The following is a 19,028-nucleotide window of genomic DNA, read 5'->3' on the forward strand; positions in this document are numbered from 1 at the left end:
ACATAGTGAGTTTTTAAAATAGGATAATAGCTAGAACTTATAACATTTAAAAAATACCTAAAACAAAATATAGTTATAAAATGTGTGCAGTAACCTAACATAAATTAACCCAATTTAAATATTCAATATTTCTGATTTAAATAAACACTTGCAGCAGTTTATTTTTTTCTGTACAATTAGACAACTTTTATTCAAAATTAATGATATAATTATTAAACATAATTAGAGTAAAATTGAAGTTTTTATTTTAGTATAAATGCATCATTTAAGTCATTTACCATTATACACAAAAATTGTCATTTGTAAATTTTGTGAAAGTTTTTGAAGGTTTTTTCATTTTCAAACAGACTCTTACTACTTTTAAAGTTATTTTAAAGTTGTAATGAGTTTTTCTATTCAAATATGTTTTAAAGGCGATCAAAAATTTTTAATATTTTTATATATACACTCAAAAATCAGTTTGTCTGTTCAACAATTAACACATTTAAAATTAGTAAAAAAGAGCTTGCAAGTGTACATAAAAACTGCTAATTAAAGTTTTGTATTAAAACAAACATACAATAACTTTAACTTGATATTTATCACATTTTTTACGGGTAGCACAAGTTTAAGGAAACTAGTCTAAAAATAAAAAAATCTACAAATTAGAAATAAAAAATAAAATTAAAAACTCTATTGTGGACTAATTTTATAACACAAAAAAAAAACGGAAAATAAAAACTACAAGATAATTTTTTCCATGTTTATAAGTATCAAAATTTTTGTTTTTTTAATCTTAAAATAGCTCAAAACAGTTTTTACAAGAAAATGTTGTGTGACCAATTTTTTTTCTTTACACCAATCCATTGACAACAGTTTTGAACTTTTTTATTTTTCTCTCTTTCTAGACTCTGTCTAACACACTAAATAGTTGGCCAAAACGAACTCTTTTTTTGAACCGTACATAATTGTTTTTAAAACAAAAAAACTCTGCTTGATTGAAATTAATTTTCTTTTACAATAATTAAACTTTCTTCTCAACTTTTTCACTGTCTATTCTTAACTAAAGCTTTTATTTACATCAGCTAAAATGATTGATTAGTTGCTACTGTTTGTTTTAATTAAAACTTTTTAGAGCTAATACCATTTACTTAGCTAATCTTTTTAGATTATATTAAAAAGCTTTGTAAGTCTTTTGTAAAAAAAACTTTATAAAAACTTGAACTTTAATTATTTAAAATTAAAATGCACGTAATCATTTAACACTTTATAATCTCTAATCTATACATTTAATAAAGCTAACAAAGTTGCTTTCAACTTGTATACAAAATGTTGGATATCCTTTAGTTTTAATGAGCAGGATTTTTAACTTTAAAAAATGTTTTCACAATTTTTTTTTCACAAATTTTTATTTACAATACCAAGCATTAAAAAAATTCAACTTTAAAATAAATACACACTGACTGTAAGATGGTTACTTATTACCTTTTGTTGATGTTAATTTAAGGTTTTAAAACTCTCAATTTAAAGTAGAGTTATTACCAAACACCTGTTTCAGTTGTAAACAGGGGATGGGAGGTTTTTTTTAGTTGTTTAGATCTACTACAAAACCCTTTACAAGCCGCTTACTTCAGAAAATTTCACAGTAAAAAGCTTTTGAAAATTTAAAGAAAATACAACTTTTATATATAAACACTTCTGCATACTGAAAACCTAATTAAGAGCACGTGTTAAGTATTAAAAAGCTTAAGTCTATTTGTTTTTTACAACTTTTTTAAGGCTGAAAAATACGAGGTAGGCCATATACATCAGTTTGGTGAACCAAATCTGGCTTACTAAGTAGCTTTACTTATAAATTCAACTAAGTGAGCAATTAAATCATAGGTGGAAAACTTTTTAATCGGCGGGCTAGATGTGAAAAATTTAGTCATTCTCGGGCTGGAACAACTCAAATCCATGTGATTTACAAAACGTGAAGATTAAACACACGTTATTTTGCTACTTAGACTTTTTAACTCTGAGAACCCTGGGTCGATTTGTTATATTAGTAGAATTTAAATTCCAAATTAACATAGTTTGACCAAAAATTACTATGGCATTAAATATTCAGTTTAAAATGTTCATAAGTTTATTAAGTATTTAGAGTTATTAATTTTTGACAAATCTCGGATGAAGTAAACTCTTTGTAACAGGATATAAATTGCACTTGATAACTTTTTAAACTTAATCGAAAGTTTAGAGCTAAAATCCATGTTCATTCAAGCGTTTAAGAGAAAGATTGTAGGGTCAAGTGTTATACTGATGCAAGTTAACATAAGGAGAATGATGTAATGTTGAATACGGTTTACTTACAACATTGCTATATAAACCAGCCACTGAGAGTGGTTGGGCACAGCCACAGCCTGCTGCAGTAAACATGTTATTGAAGAATAGACATTTACACTGTTTGATTGTTTTGTGTAAAGTTTTTATTTAACAATGTTTTATTCTCATACATATTTTTTATAATTTTAGTTTCAAGCAGTTAATTCTCATTTTTATTTAAACATTCACAATGTATAATTAATGCTCTTAAATTTAATTCTTGTTTAAAAGTTTTGACCACATTTAAAGTATTTTCTAAATTTGAAGTTCTTAATATATTTGTTAGTGTTTGTAATTGTACTTAAATACAATATGTTCAGGCATTTCATGCCTAGTTTTATATAGAGTAGCCCTAAGTATTATTCAATATCAGTGTTTAAAAAAGTTAAGTATAAATTAAATTATGGTTTTTAGTGTGGTTTTACACTACATAAGAACCCTACATCTAAATTTAATAAGTTACAAAATTATATAACACAACTAACCTTTTAATCAAGTAAACTATTTATAACATTTTTTCAAACTTATGCTTGTATGAAAGAAATAAACAACAATTCATTTTGATATAAGAAATAAATTTACAAGGAAAGCAAAAAAATAAAAAATAATGAAAATCAACGAAACACTTGGGTTTGATAAAAATCGCTGAATTTAAGAAAATCTGACTACATGTCTGGTAGAAAAACTTTCAGTACAAACTGCACGTGGTCTGAAAGATTGGTTATACTGGAAATAAGCTTATTTTTGTTAATGTTTGTGGTCGAAGATAGTTATTAACAAATGTTTGTTGACTTAAACTAAGCAAGTAGTTTAATGTGGCTGAACGACTGTTTAAATTCCGACAGTTCAAATTCTTATTTTTCTAAAGGCAAAAACTAAAGAAATAAAATATATTTGAAAAAAAAGAAATATTACGTATCATAGTCTGATTAAAATCTACAGTTCCTTTTTCTTTTTGCATATTTTTTTGAGATATGGCTATAATTAGTTTTATAACATAATAGTTTTTAAAAGTTTTAAAACATTTTTTCAATGTTTTTTTAATTTTTTTTTTAACTTACATAATCTTATTAATTAGATCTACAACCACTTACTTATTTATTAAATATACAACATTTTTTTTAGATATGGAAGCTTAAACATTTTTTAAAGTATCTGAATTCTGAATTGTCGGAATTTGAATTGTCTAATTGCTACCTAATTCGAGTTTCGTTTGTTCATAAAGATTATAAATACGTTAGTAGGCCGGTCATTTTCACCCCGCGGGCCGTACGTTACCCACCTCAACTTTTTAACAAAAAAATAAATAATAACTAAAATACAATTATATTATTTTATTTTCTTCCACATTACACATGAAATTATTCTATTCTATTCGTGAAAGTATTTTTTTACTATGTTAATATATTTTTTTAAAGTTAGTCTACAAAGAAATGTCCAGATCACTGAAAAAAAAAAAATAAAGGCTAGCTATAAGGCAGTTGTAAAATTACTTTAATTTAATAAAAAAAAATTCTGTTTATACTTTTGTTTATTTGAAATAAATGCAAAAAGTCTTATTTTAGGCTGTTTATTTTAATAAACTAATGCATAGTCGTACAAAAAATGTACCTACCAAATTGAAGTTCTCTGAGAATAATAAAATGTCTGTTTTGACACCATGCATTCTAAACCACTGTAATCTATTTTTGTCATAACATACATAACATACAATCATACATAACAAAACAGTCCTAGTCAGGTAGGTTTGTAAGATGGTTAGGATTTACCTTTCATTGTCTCTAAAACAAAAAACTCGTTGGTTATTGAAAGCATAAAAAATAAACTGTTTATCTTCCATGTATTCAAAATAGTCACTCTTTTTACACTTTGACTTATGAAGTTTTGCAGTTAACATTTGACAAAGCTTAACAAAGATTTAAGCCATCAGACACATAAGTTTTCGCCGACGACGCTCCGTCATCACTGCAGTCTTCCCCGTTGAGTACAATGGGGGGATACCCGTCCAAGTGAATTTTCAGCTTTCCCCCCTTCTCAAGGTGCTTGCTGCACGACTTCGACTTTTTCAGCAGCTCGTTTATTATATCTTCCAGGTAATCGTCTTTTCTCTTCTCCTTTCCTCCCTGCCTCTTTATGTCGTAGCCGCCGTCGCTGCTGCAGCTCGACGGTTTTCTTCGCGAAGTTTTCTTTTTTGAATGACTCTTGCTGCAGCTTTCGCGATCTCTGCCCTTGTTTTTCCCATGCTTTCTCGTTGACTTATTCTTTTGTTTTGAATTTCTACCTCTCTCAGAGCTCCTTCCGGAGCTGCAACTTTTGTCAATGTAAATCGTTCGTCTCTTCCTCTTTTTTCGTTCGTCTTTTTTTCTTCCTCTCGATCTGCTTCTGCTGCAGTCGCTTTCAGAGCTTTTCTGCTTTCCAGCCGGTTCCCTCTCATGAGACTCTCTGCCTGCCGGTTTCTTCTTTGAGCTTTTCTCCTTGTAAGACTCTTTCTGCTTGTCGAACTCGTCCATTTTCAGCTTGAGGTTCTCGATGTTGCTCTCCATCTTCGCCATGTACTCCTCCAAGAAACTCGGATCCGCCACCGGACTCTTTGCGTTCCACGGGATCCTCAGGTGCTCAGGAAGGTCCAACTCATTCGGAACGATGCCCTTCGGAACGGTCGGCTCCGGGCTGGTGAAGTTCTTGTAAGCGTGCTGCAAGTCCGCCACCGACTTCATCAGAGAGCGCTGCTCGGCCGCCACCCTGTTCATGCTCGATTTAGGGGAAACCCCGCTTTCTTGACCCTTGTTGAGCCCCGCCACGGTCGCCATCAGTTTCTCCTGCCCTTCCGCCACCTGCTTTAGCACCTTCTGCAGGTGAATTTCTTCCACCGACGGCCCCATCCGTTTGTCATCTCTTTCCTCTTCTTTCGTTTGCTCCTGTGGCGGTTTCTCCCGCTTTAAGAGAGGCATGCTTTGCAGAATTTCCGAAATTTTCAAAGACTTGTCGTTCATCTTTCTCAGCTTAGGGTTGAGACTGAACTGCTCGATAAAGTCGAAGCGGTATTTTCCTTGATTTTCAAAACTTTCATTTGAGCTTCCCGCGTTTTCGTGGAGCTCTTCGAAAAGCGAATTTCTGTTACTTTTGTCCATTTTCAAATTCTCAAGGTTGAGTTTTTACAAAACCTTCTACATGAGTTTTTGCTCTCTAAATAAACTATAAATACAAACAACACTTACATAAAATAACATGAAAAAGTCAATACTGAAGCGAACTTCGGTCTTTTAATTAAGTTTCTTAGCAACACATAATAGTTTTCTTGAATGAAAAAATTCGAGTTTTCTTTTAATATATATTTTTTTGTTTGTTTTGTTTGTAAATGTCTTAGATTGTATGAAATATGAATGAGAAAAGTATCAAAAACATAAGGCAGACTCTTTGATTATACGGAAATGTTAATTACTTATTTCGAAATTATAAAACTACAAATTTGTAAATCAAAACATTCTAGTTTGTTTTAAAAAAGAAATGAATGATAAAAAACAGAAAGAGTAAGAAGGAATGGCTAAATCCAAAAAGAAAAAGTCGAAGTCGGAAACAAATAAAAAGAAGGGTAAAAAATCTGAAAAAAATAAGAATAAAGATAAAAGTAGGAAGGACAAAAGTAAGAAAAGCAAAAATGCTAAGACTAAATCGAGTGCAAGTAATCTCGAAGCAGACACCTCCAAATCAGAACTAGATAATGAGAGTCCTACAAGTAAGAACAATAAGGCTAAACTTGATACAAGTCCAATCAATACCGATACGTCAAAATCTGAAGTAGATGTAAAACATTCTAAAAGTAAAGATAATAAATCAAAACATAAAGAAAAAGCCAAGTCTAAATCAGACAATGGAAACAAAAAATCTAAAACTAAAAAGAAAGAAGCTAGCAAAGTTAAATTTGACTCAACTGAATTAGAAACTGATAATAACAAAGAGAAAAGTAGCTCTAACCAAAAGGAAAATAGTAAAAAGGACGGAGAAAAAGTGAACAAAGATGACACTGACAAAAAGAAAGATCATAAAAAAACTAAGGAAAACAATAAAAAAGGTAAGAAAAAACCAAATAATAATAAAACTTCCAAAAAGAAGAAGTTAGATGATGCAGAGTTAAGCCCGATTAGTGATACATCAGTTAATGACAGTGACAGCTCAAATTTAAGAGAAAAAAATCAAAAAACCCAAAAAAAACCTGTCAATAAAAACAACAACCAAGGTATTTTAAAAAACACTGATAACTACTTTGTTTGCAATGATGATGTAAGAAAATACAAAACAATTAGAAAATATTCCGACGACAGTTTCAGCAGTAAATACAAGGAGAACATTTACAAAGACATGCGGTCGATACTAGACCCGTTCAGCGACTTTGATAACTTCAACTCTAAAAAGTGCTCGGCCCTAGGGAAAAGTATTCGGACTGAAAAAAGCTGTAAAATCGTAAAAGAGCAAAAACAGCAGGAGGACGAGTTTGCTGTGAGGAAAATGTACGCGGAGGTTTTCAAGCCTGACGAGCCTGTTTCTATGCTGCGGAAAGCAAACTGCAACGACAGGCTTGCTAAACAAAAAGCGAACAGGGCAAGCTGTGACAGCGATGCGCTCAATTGCACTGACAAATATGTAAAGGTTAAAGGCTTCGATAGCTTTCTGTGCGGAGAAAACAACATGCACAAAGCAGACGTTGAAAAGAAATGCAAAAAAAGCAGTTTTGATAACAGAAAAACTGCTTGCACTTCTAGATTTGTTCCCAAAGAAACTTCTAAGCTTCTGCAAAGCTGCACCGCTCCAAACGAAGACGAGTTCGATCAGATGCTGAGAAAAATGGAAGACTGCGTGAACCAGTTAAGCTGCAGGATCGGCAGCAACGAGCCCAAGGCGAAGGCAAAAGGCAAGATATTAGAAGCGATGAAGGACGTGATACGAAAGGCGAATCAGGTAAAAGAGATGCAAAGAAGGTGCGAAGAGAGCAGTGAAAGTTCGGTGTCTCAAGAAGAATGTTCGAAATGCAAAAAGGGCAGCTGTAGCAAGATGGATCACTTGAACAGTTTGCTGAAGGAAGCCATGCAGGTTGCCGATTCGGAGGAAAACGTGGACGAGGAGAGGTGGAGGAAAGTCAGGAAGAATCTGAGGGAAAATAGGAGAGATATCGAAAAAAAGTATGAAAAGAGAAAAAACAGGCAGGACTGTGAAGAAGAAAACAAGCCTGACTTCAAAGAACTGTACCAATTAGTAATGAAGCAAAAACGAGGTAATATTAAAAGTTACGAGAGCAAAGAAGTTGTAACTAAAAAGAGTGTGACAAGCATCGGTGCCCTTTCAATCAAGAGTGAAACGAGTGTCACAATCAAGAAAAAGTTTATAAAAACTGGTGCCAAGCCGAAGGTACAATCGTGTCTGAAAGAAGAAGAACCAGATTATAAGGCATTGTATGAGAGTTTAAAAAAGCAAATTGATAACCAAAACGGAGCTTGCGTGAGCCGTGGAGTGGTGGAAGAGTCCAGCTCTTCTTCCGATTCAAGTTTTAAATCAAACTGTGAGTTATGTTCTAATTTAGTTTCTGAACCATTATCTAAAATAAACTCTCAGTCATGTTCCAAATTAAGCTCTGAATCAAGTACTAAGTTAAGTTCTCGGTCACGTTCCGAGTTAAGTTCTGAATCTACCGCCGATACAACTTCTGAAAGTACTGTTTCTGAAAAAAGTTTCGAGTCTACTAAACAAACTTCTACTAGTCAAAAAAATAACTTTTTACTTTGTAATCAGAATGATAAAAATAACCCAAAAGTTGAGAAGACTAATTGTGATTTAAAAATTTCGAACAACAGTTTTATGAGTGGTAATCAAGTTTCTTGTGACCAAAGTGAAAGCTGCAAAACTCAGCAAATAAATAGTAAAAACTGCAAAGTTAACACTGATACTTTTCAGGTAAATAATGAAACAACTGCAAAAATAAATGAACAAAAGCCTTGTAACCAGAAGGTTTCTAAACAAACTCCAAGTAAGAATATTTCAACTTGTAAACCGATTTCAAAAGAAACTCCTTCAAAGAAAGTTTCATCTTCTCAGCCGAAATGTAAACAAACTTCTTATAATAAATTTTCACCTTCTGAGCAAACTTCTAAAGAAAGTCTATCAAAGAAAGTTTCTTCTAATCAACAGGTTTCTAAACAAGCTCCTAGTAAGGATATTTGTGCTTGTCAGTCAATTTCCAGGCTAGTTTCTTGTGAAAAAATGTCTCCTTGTAAGCATGGTTGTAGGCAATTATCTTGTAAAAAAGTTTCACCTTGTCAGAAAACGCGTCCATGTGAAACACAAGAAGAGACGTTCTTTAACGTACTTTATTCAAATTTAAAAGCTCTGTTAGAAGATTTATGTTTGGATGAAAATGCAAGCTGCGAGACTTGCGAAGTTGTCAACGAATGCTGCAGAACTGACAATGATTGTTTTCCGGTTAAAAGTGTAACGTGTGTGAAGTCAACACATACAATTTGCTCCGAAGAAAAAGCAAACTGCTGTGTTGCTCCAGTCGAAAGCTGTAAAAGCCGAGAAATTGTAGTCAAATGCAGCAGAGTTTGCGTTGAGTCAATTTCCAGCGATAGTGTTTTCAATGTAGCTGAATGCTTAAAAAAGACTTGCGCTATCAGCAAAGTTCAACCTTGTGATCAAAAAGGTAAGCACCAGTCATGTGTGAAAAAAAGCAACTGTGAAATTGATATTGCTTGCAAACCTTGCAAAAGTAAAGATGTGTCTTCTGCATGTGTTCAGAATGACAAGATTGCGAGTTGCATAGAGAAAACAAACTGCAGTATAATTACTACTTGCAAAAGTAAAGATGCATCTGCCTGCGATCAAAATCATGTTTGCGAAACTCGTCAAAATTCTGAAAAATGTTCTGAAAAAGATAACACTTCGACGAGCAGTGAAACGACTGTCAGGAGAAAGCTGAACAGCAGAAAGAAAAACAAGATACTGCAGGCGTGGAAGCAAAACTACGAGCGGAGGCCTTGTTCTGAGAGCACGCAGTCTGACCTGCTCACTGAAAAGAAACCTCGTCGGCAGGTCTGCAAACCCTGTGAGTTACGAACATCAAGGACAGCACTCGTTCGACGGAAGCAAAAACCTTGCACTGAAGATAAACTCTCAGCCTTTAATGTCATCTATACAAACGTTAAAGGATGCGCAAGTCGAGCTAAAAGCTGTAAAAGCCGTGGAATGGTCGTTAAAAAAAGCAGTGCGAGATGCCATCAAAAGTCAGAAGTTGCCGTTTGCAAGATTGGGAGCAAACGAGTTTGCGCAAAACCGCAAGTTTTGACCTGCCAAACAGTACAAGAAAGTAGCTGCAGCCAAAAAAGTTGTGAATCAAAAACCAGTTTGTGCGAGATAATACCAGAAGAAGACTGTTGCAGCCAAACAAGATGCGACGTAACATGCGATGACGCCAACGAAGGTTATTATGACGTGTTGGGCAAGGTGTCCGGCTTCATAGGCATGTGGTCGGTGTGGTGCGGCAGGCTGAACGATTTTGTCGGCGTGAAACGTTCCTGCGAGGAACAACTCGAACGTTCCTGCGAGGAAAAATTTGGCAGCAACCGCCAGTCCTATTCCGAGTTATCGGTTTTCCGCATCCACAAATCTCACCGTCCGAACTTGCAGCGAAAGTCATCGGAGAGCGTGGATGATTTTTTGCGCTCGGTGGAAAAGGACTTGGAGATGAAGCAGAACCGGCTGGTTGAAATGCTCGTGAAGGAAAATCGTAGAAAAAAAGGATTATTAAAATAAAACGTAATCTTGTTGATTTAAAGAGTAGTTTTTATGGTTGAAAAAAGGTGCTTAATCAGTTTTGGTCGGAAAAAAAAAAGTTTCAATGAAATAAATTAACTTAGAAATTTAAAAAAACTTTAAAAAATGTACTATGTATAAAATATGAAAAGTAATTGTTACTATCAAAGTCTTTTGTATCAAAGTCTTTTTTAATTATTTTAGTTTAGTTGAAATTACACATTACTGATAAAAATTGTTTTAATGTAAAAAAATGCTGTTTGTCAGCTAAGATAAATAACCAGTATTTATTTCGGCCATCATCAAAAAAAATTGAGATGCTTCGCGCCTTCAACAACGATTAATGAGCTTCACCACACGACCATCAACAACAACGTCCGAGACAACGAAAGCTAGGTTTCATACATATCAAAAAGATTAAAAACATATTATATCTGAATCAGCGCTTTTTTTTCAATCTTCATCAATATAAGTTTTGCTTTAAAACAATAACAAACTCTAGTAACAATTTGCTTTGTTCTTAATACAATTTTTTTTGATTAAAATATATACCTTAACTTATCTTCAGCTTTGAATACAAAAATTTACTTGTAGATGTAATCAAGAAAAATATATATTGCGATTACTTTTTACTTTTCATAATGAAATACGTGTTACTAATAAGTTAAAAGTGCACTGCTAACTCGTTTTCAGTAAAAATTTTGTCAAAATTAAAAAATAAGTGGTTCGGTACTACAAGCTTTAATGAAAAAAGTTACAGTAAAAAACGTATTGCACTTGGCATAAGTATACTTTTATATAAGCTTTTCATTTACTGGAAAGTCAAGAAAGCTTTGCAAAGAAAATTAAGTTACCCGTTTGCAAGCTTTCTACGACAATTTAATCGCCTAGCAACGAAATGATTGCTGCTATTCGATACTTATAATCAATTTATTTTCGTATACTAAATTTTCGCAATGTTGAACCGGTTTGTTTACATGTTAATTTGGTGTTGCTGCAATTAAATAATAAATATATCGATTAGTAAATAAAAGTTCATGGTTTTTTGGTAAAAATTTATGAACTTTTATGCTAAACGGTTTTTTTTTGCAATTTATATATTTGATAAATGATGGATTTCTAAATATCTACTTGGGCTACGTTTCATAAAATCGCAGCAAGATAAATGAGTGGCTAAAAGTAAACATTAAAAAAAAATTTTGTAAACGAATTGTCACATTTTATTTAGTAACTTCTTAAAAACTGAGCTACACTTTAGTTTTCAAAAAAAACTTTATGTTTTAAATTTATTGTTTTATGAAAAAAAATACTAAAATATGTTCTTAAAACTAAATAACATTATATGTCTGTTTAAAACACAACAAGCATATAAGTCAAACACTACAATGTAACAAACATTTTAGTAACACCACTACAATGTAACAATAACAAATAACATAAAGTTTTTTTTAGCTTCACGAAAATAAGTTGTAAACCACTGTAGTTTATTTAAACTTTTAACTTTAAAAGTAAGTGCCAGTTATTAAAATTTAGTAGTTTTAGTATTTTATTGCTATGGACTTATTTCATAAAAGTAAATTGAATATATTTTATATACAGTATTTTATATTTTTACAGTTTTTGCACAACAGCAAAGCTTTTGAAATAAAATTTACTAGCAATAATATAAAATAGAGTAACTCATACTAGTTGTTACTTTATATGTTGTAGTTTCAAAAGATAATTTTTTTTCTTTGTGAACTAATATAAAACATAAAAAGATTCTCAACTATTTATTTTAACAAACAAAAATAATTATTTTAAACTACTGTATTAGTATTCGCTTTATGTTAAGCAGTCTGACCGAAGTTATATTTAACTATTATAAATTTTTATTATTTTTATTTTTATCATTTTATTAAAGTAAGCTAAGGTATAGTAACAGGTTTGTTATTTGTCTGTATAAAAACTTTAAGTGCCCATAAAAATTCATTTAAATATCACAAACAATTTATTAATCGGTAAATAAAATTGCTTAGCAGTGTAAAATATCTGTAAATTAAATAAAGTTTAAATACATGTAATGTATAATAGAAATAAATAAAATAATATAAAAGTTTTAGCTAAAACAGTTTTGATTAACTCAAAACTAACTTCATGCTTGTTTAAGATATAAAGTAGTAAGACTTTTTATATTTTGAAACTGTAAAAACTTTAAGAAAAAAAAAAACCAAATAAAGTAAGTAAAATCATGAACATTCTTAAAAATATTTTAATTTCTTTGTATTGATATTTTTCAAAAATTTATTTTAAAGTTTTATCACATTTTGAATTTCATCTTCTGTATAACCGCTTGTTCGTAAATATTTTCTGTACTTCACTGAATTGCTCTTAGTGGTGAAAAATTTATTTGTTTAAAAATTGTTTTATATGAAAATATTTATACACTTTAAAAATAGATAAAATAAACATTTCTTACTTGTTAACAAACTAGTTAAATTTTAATAGATAAATTGTCTATAAAAAAAAAGTATCTTTTAAATTTATATAGTTTATGAAAAAGTATACTTTCTCATGTAAAAAAATGCTAGTTTTTTTTTTATTCCGTTGTGGCTTTGATAAAAACTTTTGTTTTTAATAGCTTCAAAAAATAAATGCAACGACAATTCGGTGGGTTTTGTTAAAACCTACGCTTAACATAAGTAAATTTAAACAGACGTAGTTGTTTTTTATATTTTAGCTATGCTAAAATATATTGTTTATTAAAAAGAAATATTTTGTAACAAGTCTAACTAGTTATTAAATAGAGTTTGATAAACCACACAAAAAAAAAACAACGCTCAAAATATTTGATTCTAGGACCTGGTGCACGAAGAACTTTTCGGTTATCCAGCCGTTCACTAATTGGGCACCTTTTAACGTGTTCTACAGGACAATTGTCTTTAAAGTTTGTGTGAGTAAAATTCAAATGTACCTACTTTAGTTCAAACTAATTATATAAGGTATGCTAGAGTCATGTGGTCTATATATTTAAACACAAATCTTATCAAAATTCTTAAAAGACATTAAAATTGTACACAGTAATCTTTAAATGTTTTCAATTTTTAATTTCTATATCGTTAACTACGTTTTAAATTTTTATAGTAAATGAATTTAAGCAAAAGTAGTAGAGTAAATAAACAAAAAAAAATGCCTTTTCAAGACACATATCTTATGTTAGATACAAACTTTTACCATCATAAAGTTTAAATTAATAACAGTTTTTGCAGACCCTCGCGTTGAAAATATACGATAAAAATTAGCTGATTGAATACACGATGCTTCGCCGAGGAAAGTAATCGATTTGGCTAACGCGATTTTGTTTGTGTACGCGCATGATGATAAAAAAAACTGCGCATAATGTATTCTACAATTCACATAAATGATAAGTTACAGTTTTTAGTAATATTCATCTTGTCGAATTTTAAAAGCCTTATCAGAATGTTTTTAGAGCTATACTTAACTTAAAATACTGTTATAAAAACTAAAAAATAGTTTTAACGTGTTTTTTTAACTAAAATGATTTGGTGTTGGTAACTTTTAATATCTACGCAAGTTTCTTTTATTGAAACTTAGAATAGCTTTTAAAATATACTTAATTATCAAATCTCAATAAAATTAATAGAAATTTTTTTTGTTATAGAATAAAAACATACGGTTTAATTCTTGCTAAGTGTAGTTTAGTTATTTTAAAAATCTACTTTTTTAGACAAGTGTTGTTTTATAATAAGTCAACAAAATAAATCGTAAAACATATTTTAACAGTACCTTTGTTTAAGTAGTATATGTTCTTAATAAAACATGTTTATGCTAGTACAGAGTCGTTTAAAGAAAATAAGATACATTTTTAAGGTCTAGCTCTGATTTTATATCTCTAATTTTCTTCAAATATACACAATTTGTAAACATTTTCTAGTTTTATTTTGACTACATAGGCACACAAAATAACAATTTATATATAAAATATCTTAAGTAGATCTAAAAGTATTTTTTTTATATGTAATAACAAAAAATAATATTTTTTTAGTTATTTAAAACAATAAAACTTATGAAACAAAAAAGTTTAAGCAAATCTACTGATATTTTTTTGATAAAAAAGTTTAAGCAAACTAAAAAAGCTTCACGATTATTTGTGAGTTTATTAACAATTTTATTTTTGTTTATCGTTTGATTTTTGTATAAAAATAAAAAAAGCATTTTTTACTGGTAACTAAAAAAAAAGGATTATTAAAATAAAACGTAATCTTTTTGAGTTAAAGAGTAGTTTAATCAGTTTTAGTCGAAAAAAAAAAGTTCCAATAAAATAAGTTAGCTTAGAAGTTTGAAAAAACTTTAAAAAATCTACTACGTGTAAAATATAAAAAAATAGTTGCTACTATCAAAGTCTTTTGTTTCAAAGTCTTTTTTAATTATTTTAGTTTAGTTGAAATTACACATTACTAAAAATAATTTTTTTAATGTAAAAAAATGCTGTTTGTCAGCTAAGATAAATAACCAGTAATTATTTCGGCCATCATCAAAAAGAATTGAGATACTTCGCGCCTTCAACAACGATTAATGAGCTTCACCACACGACCATCAACAACAACGTCCGAGACAACGAAAGCTAGGTTTCATACATATCAAAAAAATTAAAATCATATTATATCCGCAAAGGCGCTTTTTTTTCAATCTTCATTGTTATAAGTTTTGCGAAAAAACAATAACAAACTCTAGCAACAATTGGCTATGTTCTTAATACAATTTTTTTGATTAAAATATAGACTTTAACTTATCTTCAGCTTTGAATACAAAAAATTACTTGTAGATGTAATCAAGAAAAATATATATTGCGATTATACTTTGTATTTTTTTGTAATAAAAAATGTTAAACGTAAACTTTTAACTCGTTGTCAATTAAGTTTTTTGGATAATTGAACAACAAGTGGTGCGGTAATAAACGCTTTAATAAAAAAAAGTAATGGTTAAAAACGTTTTGCAGTTGGCACAAGTATACTTTTATATAAGCTTTTTATTCACTGGAATGTCAAGATAGCTTTGCAAAGAAAATTAAGTTACCCGTTTGCAAGCTTTCTACAACAATTTAATTGCCTAGTAACAAAATGATTGCTGCTATTCGATATTTATAATCGGTTTATTTTCGTATACTAAATTTTCGCAATGTTGAACCGGTTTGTTTACATGTTAATTTGGTGTTGCTTCAATTAAATAATAAATATATCGATTAGTAAATAAAAATTCATGGTTTTTTGGTAAAATTTTATGAACTTTTATGCTAAACGGTTTTTTTTTGCAATTTATATATTTGATAAATGATGGATTTCTAAATATCTATTTAAGCTACGTTTCATAAAATCGCAGCAAGATAAATGAGTGGTTAAAAGTAAACATTTTTAAAAATTTTGTAAAAAAAGTCCTATTTCATTTGACTAATTTCTTAACAACTTTTAACAACAAACTTACATTTTCTTTTTCAACAAAAAACTTTATGTTTAAAGTTTGTTGTTAAATGAAAAAAAACACAAAACTACTTAAACAAGTTCCTAAAACTAAATAGTATTATGAATGTGTTTAAAACACAACAACCATATAAGTCAAACATTACAATGTAGATTTTCAAAAGCATCAACATTTTTTTAGCTTCACGAAAATAAGTTGTAAACCACTGTAGTTAATTTAGACTTTTAACTTTAAAAGTAAGTGCTACTTATTAAACTTTAATAGTTTTAGTTTTTGTTAACATGAACTTATTACATACAAATAAATTAAATGTATTTTATTTATAACTTTTTTTGTTTTGTTTTTATTTTACAGTTTTTGCACAACAGCAAAACTTTTAAGATAAAATTTACGAGGAATAATATAAAATAGAGTAACTCATACTAGTTATAAATGTTGTAGTTTCAAAACATAATTTTTGCTTTTAAAATAATATAAACCATAACAAAATATTCAACTATTAACTGTAACAAACCAAAATAATTGCTTTAAACTACTGTGTTAGTATTAGTTTTATGTTAAGCAGTCTGACTTAAGTTTTTATTAAACTAAATTAAATTTTCTTTTATTATTTTATTTATCACGTTTTTAAAGTAAGCTAAGGTATAGTTACAGGTTTGTTATTTCTCTTTATAGAAACCTTTAAGTGCCCATAAAAATTCATTCAAACAATCTTATTAATTGGTAAATAAAAATGTCTAGCAGTGTGAAACATCTGTAAACTAAATAAAGTTTAAATACATGTAATGTATAAACAAATAAGGATATGCTGTTGAAATAGAGTTTTCATGGAAATATAGAAACTTTAGCTAAACTTGTTTTGATAAACTCAAAACTAACTTCATGCTTTTTTAAGATGAAAGAGTAGTTCATTAAGAAACTCTAAAAACTTTAAGAAAAAAATCACCAAAGAAAATAAATAAAATTATGAACATTCTTAAAAATATTTTAATTTCTTTGTATTGATATTTTTTAAAAAATGTATTTTAAAATTTTACCACATTTTGAATTTCATCTTCTGCATAACCACTTGTTCGTAAATATTTTTTGTTTTTCATTGAACTGCTCTTAGTGGTGAAAAATTTGTTTGTTTGAAAATTATTTTATAAGGAAATATTTATACACTCTAAATAATAGATATAAGAAACATCGATTACTTGTTAATAAACTAGTTAACTTTGAGTAGACAAATTGTCTATAAAACAAATAGTATTTTTAAATTTTTGTAGCTTATGAAAAGTTTGTACTTTTTCTTAAAAAAAATACCAGTTTTTTTTTTATTCCATAGTAACTTTACCAAAAACTTTTTATTTTAAAAGCATAAAAAATCAATGCAAAGACAATTCGGTAGACTTTGTTAAAAAATTAAATAGAAAATTTTCTAAATATATTTAAGATATACTAAAATATATTGTTGGTTAAAAAAAAAAACATCTTTTTGTAACAAAAATATGTAATTAGTTCATGATTTAAAGTTTATTGAACATCTTTGTCTACTAAAAAAAAACACAAATCCAAAAAAGTTTCAAAATTTTCTACTTTTGTATGAAAAAAAAACTAGTTTATTTCTTAAACCGTAGAAACTTTTATAAAAACTTTAATTATTAGTATATGCTTATGCTAATTGATGCTTACAAAGTTTGGTAGACTTTATTTAAATATTCAGTTTATTAACAAGCAAGTTTAATAAGGGTTGTACTTTAGTTTTATGAACACTAAAATATATTATTTACTGAAATAAAAAACCAGTTTTGGTAAATAAAAAAAACTAAATATAAGTCTTATTTGTGCTAAAGTTTTTCACGAGTCTAAATGCTTATATATCTACTTGAACATTTTTCGTTATTTGTTGTTAATTATGTAAAACATACTCCCTTGTGCAGGAATTATGAAGTCAATAGACGTTGAAAAGTTCTACCAGTATTCCAAGCAAGACAAAAAAATTATACATTTCAAGGTTTCTGATTATTTAAGCTCTTTAAATTTTCTTTCATTCTTTTTTAAAATAAAAAGGTTTATACCTGTTAAGGATAATCTATTTAAGGTGATATGAATTATGTCAGATAAATTTTTTTTACCATTGTGAAACATAATTTAATTAAATTTTTATAGACAACTGTGCTAAAATTATACGAAAAAATCAACTGTTTGAATTCAGCATTTCGCCGAGGTCAGTAACCGTTTTCGCGGTTTTCTTTGTGACAGGCTTGCTAATAAGAAGAAAAACTGGTTCTACGCTAAATTTACCTGTATGATATGTTACAGTTTCTAGTAAAACATATCTTACCGGTTTCTAAAAGCTGTAGGTAATAAATTGTTAAGTAAGTTCTACTTAACTTATTATATTTTTTTTAGACTGAAAAAAATAAAAAAAAGTTTATTAAAAAGTTTGAGTGTTTGTAATTTTCAATTTATTTGCTTTTTTATTAAAATAACGCTTGAAGCTGTTTTAAATTTAAACTTTATCAAAAGATATATTAAAAAGTCTATATTTTTAATATAAAAAAATTGTTTGATTCTGTGATCCAGCTGTAATTTGTTTTTGAAGAAAAACCTTTTCCAAATTTTTGAAATTAGTTAAGTTAAGTCGGAGTTCATAAAAAAATCTAAAAACAATTAAACATTATTATTATTCTAAATAGTATCTTTAAATAAAACATCTTTATACAAAACTAATTCAAAGTTATATTTGAAATTTTTTTTTCTAAGGTTTGGTTTTGACTTTATGCCTTTAGATTTTCTTAAGCAAGTATAATATATACACAAATTTAATATAAATTTAGACCTATTAGTTACAATAAACACCTAGTTTTTATATGAATATCACATATGACATATTTAATTTATAAATCATAAAACGGGTTGATTGTTAAATACTTATGAAAAAACTGCCTACAACCTTTATATTGTTTAAAACAATAAATATTATTGAACTAAACGCCAAAAAAATTATTTGAAGTAAACTTACCGCTTTTTACTCAGTACATAAGTTCAGGCAAACTAAAAAGCTTCACGATTGTTTGTGAGTTTGTAAACAAAAAAAACTGTTTATTTATCGGATGTTTAATCAGGATTATGTGTTTGTGATAAAATAAACTAACATGGATTTGAGAAATTAAATCGTATTTTGACGTTCGGCTTTTTACAAAAACAAATGAAGCAGTTCATAAAGGTAAAGTTTGAAAATAGTAACTATTTAAGATGCTTATGTCAACATTAATTTTTTTCTGTAACAACAGCGAAAGCAACTTTTTATTTGCAAGTAAAATAAATAGATCAGTTATCATTTCAGGTTGAATTTACACTTTTGTTTTCTTATTTTTTCAGAAAATATATCTTCAAAGTAATTTAATTCAAACATTCGTAAT

The sequence above is a fragment of the Thalia democratica genome, chromosome 1, assembly GCF_965202585.1.
Source record: "Thalia democratica chromosome 1, ktThaDemo2.hap1.1, whole genome shotgun sequence".
In the NCBI taxonomy this organism is placed as follows: domain Eukaryota; kingdom Metazoa; phylum Chordata; class Thaliacea; order Salpida; family Salpidae; genus Thalia; species Thalia democratica.